This window comes from Octopus sinensis, unplaced genomic scaffold (assembly GCF_006345805.1).
Source record: "Octopus sinensis unplaced genomic scaffold, ASM634580v1 Contig15697, whole genome shotgun sequence".
Classification (NCBI taxonomy): Eukaryota; Metazoa; Mollusca; class Cephalopoda; order Octopoda; family Octopodidae; genus Octopus; species Octopus sinensis.
The window spans coordinates 42,501-55,844 of NW_021833874.1; positions in this window are offsets into that span (position 1 = coordinate 42,501).

Below are 13,344 nucleotides of genomic sequence, written 5' to 3' on the forward strand. Positions count from 1 at the left end.
CACACACACATACACACACATACACACACACATACATACACACTCATACATACACACACATACATACACACTCACACACACACACACATACATACACACACATACATACACACGCATACATACACACTCACACACACACACACACATACATACACACACATACATACACACACATACATACACACTCACACACACATACACACACACATACATACACACTCATACATACACACACATACATACACACTCACACACACACACACACACATACATACACACACATACACACACACACACACACATACATACACACACATACATACACACTCATACACACGAGTGTGTGAACAGCCAACAGAAAGTGGAATTAAATACATTTCGTAAAAGCCTCTTATATTTTTTACTAAGAGTTTGACTTAGTTCCATATGATTTAGAATTTGGTAAGAACATTGGACGATCCCATCTCTTCGAACACTGAAATAAAAGTAGTGAATTGTAAAGAAGTTCGATATGAAATTACTTTTTTCTTTTAATCTCACAACGTGAGATATTCACCAACAGTACTTTGGAGTAAAGTTTTTTTGCCAACATAACATGGCAGTCCTGGTTTAGGACGAATGTTACTGTAATTTAGCCCCAGGAGACATCGTCTCCAGCTGGCTATACAACACGATCTGTGTCCTTATATTTTCGAACAAGGGCATCTAGCACCCCCTCTCGGACATTGTTTTGAGCTGATTGTTCGAAAATATAAGGACACAAATCGTGTCGTACTGCGAGCTGGAGACGAGGTCTCCTGGGGCTTTATTACAGCAATATTCATTCTACACCACGACTGCCATGTTATGTTGATAAAAATCTTTACTCCAAATTCAATATGTTTTTTTAGATTTGGGGCTTTAAGAGTCAGCTCACATCATGTCGCATTGGCGGTATGGAAGCGACACCAGATCTTTTCTTTATTTGTTCGGCGACTTTGAAAACATCCCCATGCAAGGTATCGAACCTTCCGGCAATGTGCCGACAGCTCCCAGCCAGCATCCTCTCCCAGCGCGTACGCTTAAGAATAAGCATGTGTGCGTATGTATATATATATATATATATATATATATATATATATATATATATTATATATATATATATATATATATATAGGAAAAAAGCAACAAGAATGGATTAAAATCTCGGTACGATCGTTTCGTACGAGGACATCTTTAATAAGCTACAAAAAATGCAGTGAATACAGATGGCTCGTACTCGTCAGCCGAAAAAACATCAGAGAATTCACTGCATTTTTTGTAGCTTATTAAAGATGTCCTCGTACGAAACGATCGTACCGAGATTTTAATCCATTCTTGTTGCTTTTTTCCTATTTGTAATCACCCCACTTGTCGTATGGTTAACACCATATAGATTTCCGGTGCATCCTAGTTAAGGACCATATTCATATGAATTCTTTAGAATTCACTTGAATCTCAATTACTTAACCGAATATATATATATATATATATATATATATCCACATCCACTCAGGCACTAACAGATTATACATACATACATACAGACAGACATACATACAATGTATCCTGATTTATTATTATAAAAGTTATCTTTTTCTTTTATAGTTGCAGAAATAAAAATCAAATTTCATTTGTTTGAAATAATTTGTTGTTTTTGTTGTGATTATTATTCTTTTCTACACTTGGCACAAGGCCCAAAATTTTGGGGGAAGGGGACAATCGATTAGATCGACCCCAATACGCAACTGGTACTTAATCTATCGACACCGAAAAGTTAAAAAGGCAAAATCGACCTCGGTGGAATTTGAACTCAATTGTGATTTTTTTTTTTGTAATTATCATTAATAGTTTTCACGTCAGACAAATTAATTAGTGATGGGGTTCAAATTTATATTTTCAAGATCGATAAATAAAGTACTGGAGAAAAACAGGGGTCGATGCAATCGACCAGACCCCTTTCTTACAAATCTCAGGCCTCGTTTTCTCTGTGTGCGTGTGTGCGCGTATGCATGTATTATTGTTATTATCATTATCATTATTATTATTATCATCATTATTATTATTATAATTATTATTATTATTATTATAATTATTATTATTATTGTTATTATCATTATCATTATTATTATTATTATTATTATTATTATTATTATTATTATTATTATTATTATTATTATTATTATTATTATTGTTGTTATTATTATTATTATTATTATTATTATTATTATTAATATTATTATTATTATTATTAATATGTTTGACTTTTGCTTTGTTAACTCCAAATCTCACTCAGAAATCTCAAGTGACAACAAGTCGGAAGTTCAAGTTGGTGTTATGCCCAGGGTGTCATATATTACGTTTTGTACATAGTTGTAAAGTTTTGTCAGCAATTCATGACTCCTTTGAAGGAATTGAACCTGAAGTTAAGAATCTTATCCCTTCCTGGAGACTTTCTGTTGCTTGATTTCTTGAAAGCAGATCTTACATCATCTGCCCAAATTTTATTCCAAAATTCCCGCACTTCTTTTGATGGGACAGACTTTACTGTAACTGGTATTTTCCCATCTTCCTGTAAAAAAAAATAATAATGATAATGATGATAATAATAATAATAATAATGATAATAATAATAATAATAATAATAATAATAATAATAATAATAATAATATAATAATAGTAATAATAGTAATAATAATAATAATAATAATAATAACAATAATAATGATAATAATAATAATAATAATAATAATAATAATAGTAATAATAGTAATAATAATAATAATGATAATAATAATAATAATGATAATAATAATAATAATAATAATAATAATAATAGTAATAATAGTAATAATAGTAATAATAGTAATAATAATAATAATAATAATAATAATGATAATAATAATGATAATAATAATAATAATAATAATAATAATAATAATAACAACAATAATAATAATAATAATAATAATAATAATAATAATAATAATATGCCCTGATGCAGTACCAGGCAGTGGCTCTCATGGCTTCTGATCTTAACTGACTGGAAGTGTTATCATGTACATTGTTTTGTCTTGGTATAAAAGATGGGCTACAGCAAATATTCTGCTCAATACCACAGGTTTGCTTGTCAGTTGTTTGACCTTAACCAGTTGAGCATGTCCCTTAGTGGCTGACGATATGTGCATCTCTGATCACGAGCAGAAGTAGTGGGGGGCATCATGGCCATGTGTTGAGAGGGATTCTTTGGAGTTTGAATGGTTCACCTCTGGAAACATAGGTGTTTCGTTCAACATCCTAAAGCAACCCTTATTCAGGGACCGTTTGAGCAGGATGGGCTACTCAACCTGAAGAAAATTCTAACTGGGCCCCACCTGCAAGGTCATGTGTTGTTTATCTTGATATGAGATCACCATGTCGCGCACATATGGTTGTGATGCATGTGCCTGGTGTACCTTTATCAGACGGGTAGTCATGATGGGTATATTGGGCTTCGTATATTTTACCCCAGTGTCACTTTGATGGCATGAACTGCTCTCTCACTCAATAATAATAATAATAATAGTAATAATAGTAATAATAATAATAATGATAATAATAATAATAATAATAATAATAATAATAATAGTAATAATAGTAATAATAGTAATAATAATAATAATAATAATAATAATAATAATAATAATGATAATAATAATGATAATAATATAATAATAGTAATAATATAAAATAATAATAATAATAATAATAATAATGATAATAATAAAGATAATAATAATAATAATAATAATAATAGTAATAATAGTAATAATAATAATAGTAATAGTAATAATAACAATAATAATAATAACAATGTAATATAATGATAATAATAATAATATAATATAATAATAATAACAATGGTAATAATAATGATAATAATAATAATAATAATAATAATAATAATATAATATAATAATAATAATACTAATAATAATAATATAATATAATAATAATACTAATAATAATAATAGTCAAGACGAAGAGCGCGATTAGATTGTAATAGATATTTTATTGGTTGAACGATATTTCGACAGTAAGTCTGTCTTTGTCGAGTTCAAAATAAGAAGTGATTAAAATTCAAAATTATAGAAATTTAAACTTAAAGTCTGAACGAGAGCAACCAGTGTCCACACGTTGATGGAACGACATCATCAGTTTTTAAGTTTCAATTTTATAACAGGCGAAAAGAAAAAGGCAGAAAAGAGACAGAAAAAAAGAGGAAAGTAAAAAAAGGAAAGGAAAAAAGAAGAATATTTAATCAAACAGTTTTGTATAAGTTTGATGATATTCTCCTGTCATTTTATTCATTCCTCCAGGGCGTGATGTTAATAACCTGCAAACATATTTCTCCTCATGCATTTTGAGAAGTGAAAGTGAAGTAGATTCAGAATATTTTCTGAGAATATGCACTTTCAAGTCTTCTTCAAAATCGCACTTGAAAGTGCATTTTCTCAGAAAATATTCTGAATCTACTTCACTTTCACTTCTCAGAATGTATGAGGAGAAATATGTTTGCAGGTTATTAACATCACACCCTGGAGGAATGAATAAAATGACAGGAGAATATCATCAAACTTATACAAAACTGTTTGATTAAATATTCTTCTTCTTTTCCCTTTCCTTTTTTTCTTTCCTCTTTCTTTCTGTCTTCTTCTTTTCGCCTGTTATAAAATTGAAACTTAAAGACTGATGATGTCATTCCATCAACGTGTTGCTCTCGTTTAACCTTTATATTTAAATTTCTATAATTTTGAATTTTTATCACCTCTTACTGTCGAAATATCGTTCAACCTATAAAATACCTATTACAATCGAATTGAGCTCTTCATCTTGACTATTATTATTATCATCATCATTGTTGTTATTATTATTATTATTATTATTATTATGATTATTATTATTATTGTTATTATTATTATTATTATTATTATTATTGAGTGAGAGAGCAGTTCATGCCATCAAAGTGACACTGGGGTAAAATATACGAAGCCCAATATACCCATCATGACTACCCGTCTGATAAAGGCACACCAGGCACATGCATCACAACCATATGTGCGCGACATGGTGATCTCATATCAAGATAAACAGCACATGACCTTGCAGGTGGGGCCCAGTTAGAATTTTCTTCAGGTTGAGTAGCCCATCCCGCTCAAACGGTCCCTGAATAAGGGTTGTTTAAGGATGTTGAAAGAACCACCCATGTTTCCAGAGGTGAATTATTCAAACCCCAAAGAATCCCTCTCAACACATGGCTATGATGCTCCCCCACTACTTCTGCTCGTGATCAGAGATGCACATATCGTCAGCCACTAAGGGACATGCTCAACTGGTTAAGGTCAAACAACTGACAAGCAAATCTGTGGTATTGAGCAGAATATTTGCTGTAGCCCATCTTTTATATTATTATTATTATTATTATTATTATTATTATTATTATTATTATTTTATTATTATTATTATTATTATTATTATTATTATTATATTATTATTATTATCATCATCATCATCATCATCATCATCATTATTGTTGTTGTTGTTGTTGTTGTTGTTGTTGTTATCATTATTATTGTTGTTGTTGTTGTTGTAGAAAATAAATATCATTGTTAAGGCAATCTGACAGAATCGTAGGCACGCTGGGCAAAATACTTTGAGGTAATTCTTCATGTTCTGCGTTCAAGTTCCACCGAGGTCGACTTTGCCCATTATGCTTTTGGGGTCGATAAAATGAATACCAGATGACCATTGGGATCGGTATAATCAACTTATCCCCTCCTCCGAAATTTCAGGCCAACTGCCTAGAGTAGAAAGCATTATTTTTCTTTCTTTCAATTCAGTTTCTATTTCTTGCCAGTGTCTTCTCAACACTAAGAGCAAAGAAAATTACTGTATACATCACCGAGGGTTAAAAACGTAACTCACCCTGTCAGTCTTATTGAGTACACCATAGGAAACATTGAGTGATTCAGAAAACGGTGAGGATTATAAATTATTAAGGTGGCTTGGCAACTGAGTAAGGAGCCACTGATGAAGATTAATCAAAACTGAAATCACTAATGATATAACTCCATTTCACTTGTCGAGGTGAGCTTATCTCCCTTGTCAGTCGTTCGAAAAAGGCTCTCGCGTGGTTAAGACTTGTTTCGACTCTTATTTCTAGCAATGTTAGAGCTGACTACCACCCTCCATCACTTTGGTGACGACTATATTTTAGCTTTTCGGTTGTAAATTGTGAATAGTCACCTTAATAATTCATATAGCGGTGGCCAGATTTGCCGGTCTTTTCTCATAAACGTTGTGTATGACGTTGAATTCAAAATTTGAATATGTAGACAGAGGTTGACACATTATTCTTGCCGGTCGGGACACATGTGAGCCCCAAGGTAAGGTCTTGTATCAATTTCTGTCTATAGGAACATTCTCCTGAAGAGAGGAATGGAGCCGTTATTTTATAATGAGTTCCTAACCTTGAAATTGCAATAGAGAATTAACCTTTTATTTTTGAATTGTGAATTTTATTTGTCATGTCGCTCTCAGACAGCTTTATTGTAAAGAGATATGAGTGATAATAGTGGCTTTATAGTGGTTTTTGACTGCTATTTCTAAACATTGCAGAGTGGGTTTTTGCAACCTTCTCCGTTATGGTTATGATTTATTCATAATTATAGACACTTCTCTTGTATGTAATTTATCACTACATGTTTGGCCATTGATATATTCGTAAATAATTATTAATTGTTTATGATATATCCTTCGTAATGTATTATTACATTCCTTTTTAATTTATGTATATATATAAAAGGGGGTAAAGACCCCCTTCGGTCATGAATGACCATGGGATTGCACCTAGAAAGCTACCCTCCTAGACACAAGTCCGGGCAAGGTTGCTTATGGAAGGCCAGCAGTCGCCCATGCATACCAGCCTCCCCTCTCCACGCCACCAGTGTTATCCAAGGGAAAGACAAAGGTCGATACAGCTTGGCACCAGTGACGTCGCAACTCATTTCTACAGCTGAGTGAACTGGAGCAAGGTGAAATAAAGTGCCTTGCTCGAGAACACAACACGCAGCCCGGTCCGGGATTCGAGCTCACAACCTCACGATCGTAAGCTCGACGCTCTAACCACTGAGCCATGCGCCTTCACTATATATATATATATATATATATATATATATATATATATATATATATATATACAACACACACACACACACACACACACACACACACACCTATAATATATGTGTGTGTGTGTGTGTGTGTGTGTGTGTGTGTGTGTGTGTGTGTGTGTGTGTGTATTAAAATAAATAAATTTCTTAATTAATCTAAATTATGCTCTCTGTTTTCTACAATGCTCCTCCATCTATCTGGTAGACTTGCAAGGATCCGCTTCCAAAATTCACTTGGCCGTTACGAAAAGTACTCCTCCAGTACAGTTCTGACCTCGTCTACAGAATTCATATTTTTTTCCGTCCAAATGTATATATATATATATATATATATATGTGTGTGTGTGTGTGTGTATGTGTGCGTATATATACGGCAAATAAGAAACGTTCAATTATGTCTACTTATTAAATTAAGTGATTACACACAGTGTATGAGTGATACAATTAACGAATGGCAAAAGCTGGTAACAGCATAAACAAAAATATATACATACATATATATATATATATATATATATATATATATATATATATAATATATATAAAGACGATAAGAAAAGGGGGAAATAAATAACAATGGGCACGCCACATAAAGACTAAGTAGAATGCCGTAGAGAAATCAATCCATGTCGTATTAATTAATTAAAATTAATTAAAATGTCTTTATAACACCAAAGATCCACTTTACATTTTTACTTATTTCTCCATTTTTTTATCGTCTGTATAATATACGTTAAACCACGTTTTACCTTTAAATTACTCACTACCGTATACCTTACAACAAAGACCATACATACTCAGGTAATTACCAGGAGTGCCTCTCAATACATCTATCCCTTAGAAGGTTTTCATACCTCTAACATATCTTATACACATACACACACACATATATATACATACATTCATGTATATATATATATATATATATATATAAATATTTGTGTATGTATGTATGTTATATATATATATATATATATATATATATATATATTATATATATATATATATATGTGTTTGTGGCTCTGTGTGGTAAGTTGCTTGCTATCTAACTATATGGTTCCGGGTTCAGTCCCACTGCGTGGCATCTTGGGCAAGTGTCTTCTGCTATAGCCCCGGGCCGACCAATGCCTTGTGAATGGATTTGGTAGACGGAAACTGAAAGAAGCCTGACGTATATATGTATGTATATGTATATGTGTGTGTGTGTGTGTGTGTGTTTGTCCCCCTAGCATTGCTTGACAACCGATGCTGGTGTGTTTACGTCCCCGTCACTTAGCGGTTCGGCAAAAGACACCAATAGAATAAGTACTGGGCTTACAAAGAATAAGTCCCGGGGTCGATTTGCTCGACTAAAGGCGGTGCTCCAACATGGCCGCAGTCAAATGACTGAAACAAGTAAAAGAGTAATAAAGTAAAATATATATATATATATATACACACTCACACAAACGCTCACATATCATGATACTGTCCCTTATGGGTGTGGACTCATTTTCACCATGTTGTGTTACAGCAATTTTGCAGTCTGTGACTCATCGTGTACATAGAGGTTCGTGCCTCGTTAAAGATACTGAATTTTGGCTGCCATATTGTTCTATGCCCATCTGATTAGGGAGTGAAGCATCGCTACAATATTCTGTTTGTGTTATTTTCTCAATGAAGAGTTGCAAAACACTTGTAAATCTAGGAAAAAAAAGAGTTAATAAAAACGAAAAAGAAAAAAATTTCGTTCAGGATGTTAATGGAACAACCCTCTGCACTAATCCGCCACATTAAATATTATATATATACATATATGTATATATATATATATATTATAGATATATATATATTATATATATATATATATATATATATATATATATATATGGTTGTATACTGTCACGTTCTTGTAGATTGACAGTAACAACAATTCTATCGCCCCACCACCGTAATGTCTCTACGAGCGATTTAGAAATTCAATACTTTTTCATATATATATATATATATATATAGATATATATATTAGTGAAATAAAAGAGAATAATCTTGTAGTAGATTTGTTTTTTCTCTGCCTCTGTTCTGTTTTGTTTTTCCAACGGATTTCCTTTTTCTTCCTGAAGGAAATACAACAATATGGTCCCATATTCAATCGGATTTTGGTATTTTTGGCCTTTCGAACACGTGTAGAATGAAATAAAACGATTTCTGTTTAATCTGCGTTCAGCTCCATTTCTTCAATTCATATGTTTTAAATTCAATATATATATATATATATATATATATTTACTTATTTAAAGCAGCAGAAAATTCCACAAAACCTGTTACTCTCAGTTTCGCGTTTCAAAAACTGTCCGACGAACGGCAACGCGAAACTCAGAGTAACAGGTTTTGTGGAATTTTCTCCTGCTTTAAATAAAGCATATTACTCTACCACTGGTATTTGAGCACTCTTTTTTCCACCTTGTTTCACATTTATGTGTTTACTCCGGTATATATATATATATATATTATATAAAAGGGCTTAGTAAAATAAATTACTTTGCCGCATACTGAACTCATTAGAAATAGCAGCTAAAGAAACTTTTTTAAAACTATTTCTAATACTTAAAGAAAACCTCTCTCATATAGTGTTTGCTCAATTCAACTCACGAATATGGGGGTAGAGACATTAAAAAATCAAATGCAAAGGTTATTTGAGAACGTACGTTTCAAGATTAGTCAAACTCGACATTTCTATCATCAGCTCAGACTCCCTGGTTGGATTTGAAAACACTGAAAGTGGAGCATACCCTTTTGGCTTCTTATCGCTTCTGAGATCTGCTCGTAACTAACAGTGCCAACAAACTCAAAAATGCAAGCGAAAATTTCTGCTCTCCCCTTTCCACCAGCGTGGGTTAAAAGCAGTAAACACTATGCTTTTTTCGGTAAAATCCGAGGCATTTATTAGAGAGAGATGAATTATAATTTCAACAATTGAGGGTAAAATTAATTAATTAATCAATTTCACAAGTATTCAGTATGCAAAGGGACCATTGAAGGCGAATTCAAATTATTACATTATATAAAAGGGCTTAGTAAAATAAATTACTTTGCCGCATACTGAACTCATTAGAATAGCAGCTAAAAAAACTTTTTTAAAACTATTTCTAATACTTAAAGAAAACCTCTCTCATATAGTGTTTGCTCAATTCAACTCACGAAAATATGGGGGTAGAGACATTAAAAAATCAAATGCTTAATCAAATTGATTAATTAATTAATTTTACCCTCAATTGTTGAAATTATAATTCATCTCTCTCTATATAATGCCTTGGATTTTACCGAAAAAAGCATAGTGTTTACTGATTTTAACCCACGCTGGTGGAAAGGGGAGAGCAGAAATTCTTCGCTTGCATTTTTGAGTTTGTTGGCACTGTTAGTTACGAGCAGATCTTCAGAAGCGATAAAGAAGCCGAAAGGGTATGCTCCCACTTTCAGTGTTTTCAATCCAAACCAGGGAGTTCTGAGCTGATGATAGAAATGTCGAGTTTGACTAATCTTGAACGTACGTTCTCAAATAACCTTTGCATTTGATTTTTTTAATGTCTCTACCCCCATACTTCGTGAGTTGAATTGAGCAAACACTATATGAGAGAGGTTTTCTTTAAGTATTAAGAAATAGTTTTAAAAAAGTTTTTTAAAGAGCTGCTATTTCTAATGAGTTCAGTATGCGGCAAAGTAATTTATTTTTACTAAGCCCTTTTATATAATGTAATAATTTGAATTCGCCTAAATAAATGGTCCCTTTGCATCATACTAATACTTGGGTGAAATTGATTAATTATTAATTTTACCCTCAATTGTTGAAATTATAATTCATCTCTCTCTATTAATGCCTCGGATTTTACCGAAAAAAGCATAGTGTTTACTGATTTTAACCCACGCTGGTGGAAAGGGAGAGCAGAATTCTTCGCTTGCATTTTTGAGTTTGTTTGGCACTGTTAGTTACGAGCATGATCTTCAGAAGCGATAAGAAGCCGAAAGGGTATGCTCCCCACTTTCAGGTTGTTTTCCAATCCAACCAGGGAGTTCTGAGCTGATGATAGAAAATGTCGAGTTTGACTAATCTTGAAACGTACGTTCTCAAATAACCTTTTGCCATTTGATTTTTTAATGTCTCTACCCCCACCCATACTTTCGTGAGTTGAATTGAGCAAACACTATATGAGAGAGGTTTTCTTTAAGTATTAGAAAAGTTTTAAAAAGTTTTTTTAGCTGCTATTTCTAATGAGTTCAGTAGCGGCAAAGTATTTATTTTACTAAGCCCTTTTATATAATGTAATAATTTGAATTCGCCTTAAATGGTCCCTTTGCATACTGAATACTTGGTGAAATTGATTAATTAATTATTTTAAACCCTCAATTGTTGAAATTATATATATATATATATATGCATATGTGTGCGTGTGTGTGTGGGTACACATATAACACATATATATATATATATATATGTATATATATATATATATTATATATATACTAGCAGTATCACCCGGCGTTGCTCGGGTTTGTAAGGTAAATAACTATATAAGCATTTTTAGAGATGTAAAGTATAATAGCCATCTCAATATGGCTTACCACAAAGCGGTGGTGTTACTGTAGCTTTTTACGTTCTGAGATTTAATAATAAATTTTTAGAGAGTTACATCCCTTATATATGCCAAAAATGCATTAAAGATGGGAAAAATTGATGGTAAATTATTTTTAAAATCGTAGACTCATCGTAGACGTGTGCTAATACCGAGAAGGGCACGATATGAATCACGACTATAAGATACCCGGTTTTAATTAAACTGCACCGCAAAATGTGTGAGTATCAGGAATCTAAATCGTAGGAGATAGACAGCACACAACCTCACTTTTATATATAAAGATATTATATATATATATATATTATATATATATATATATATATATATATATATATATATTATATATATATATATATATATTATATCTTATTATAAAAGGCAGATTTTATCTGCCTCCCCTTTGTCACTTATAGAAATCTACAATATAGGAGTTTCTTCAATTACAATTTACCTAGCATTTTTAAGAGTAAGAATGCATCGGGTCATGCCAGGTCCAGTTTTTTATAAAATTTCAACCCCAATTAGCAAAATTTAGAAAAACTCACATTGTGGTGTATGAGTCAAATGCTTCTCTTAATGTGGGCTACAGCACTCGCACACACCACACACACAAAAAGGGAGCGATCTCATTCACTCACGCTATCACTCATTTCTCTACGAACTTTTCTTTTGCAAGTTTGCAGCGATTAAAGTGAAACTATTCGATAAAACGAGAGAAGTGTACCTTAAACCACTACTATAAAAAAACAGCAAACAGAAACAAATAAATACATAACGATTTACTCCTCACTACATTTCTTCAATTAGAGTGTACCCATGATTTTTCAGAGTACTTCCAGTGGGTGATGCATAAAAAATTTCTTTCAATTTTACCACCAATTAAGACAAAATTCGAGAAAACTCAATATTTTAACATTTCACTCCGAAAGCATTGATGTACATGTGTGCGTGCGTGAGTGTGTTGTGTCATCCTCACGCACACGCATACACATACATATATGAGAGTGGCAACACAACGTTTCAACAACTACATACAAACACGTGTGTTTTGTTATTAGTAAAAAAGGTGCCAAAACACAACTCACTTAATCATTCCAACACATTGCAAAGACACACGGACGGTCGAATTGCTATAACATACAGAAAGGTAAATTGGTTTTTATTTTACTCTGTATATATTTTATTATATAATATTATATATAGATATATGTATATATATTGCAGTATGAAACAGTTTTTTATGTATAACGACGACACTTATATATAGTTATTAATAAATGTATGCTTCCATTTAACCCTTTCGTTACCAAACCGCCCGAATTTACCTATTCATATTTAAATGAGAATATCAGAGTAAATCTCTTAGTACATTCGTGAAAACACGTATTATACTTCGTAAACACTTCAAATACAGTTTTTGTACAAAAATCGAAGTGTAATTTTAATTCCGTGAATTATGGGAGATTTTTTTTCCGAAATTTGTTCCTATTATTGTGTTTTCA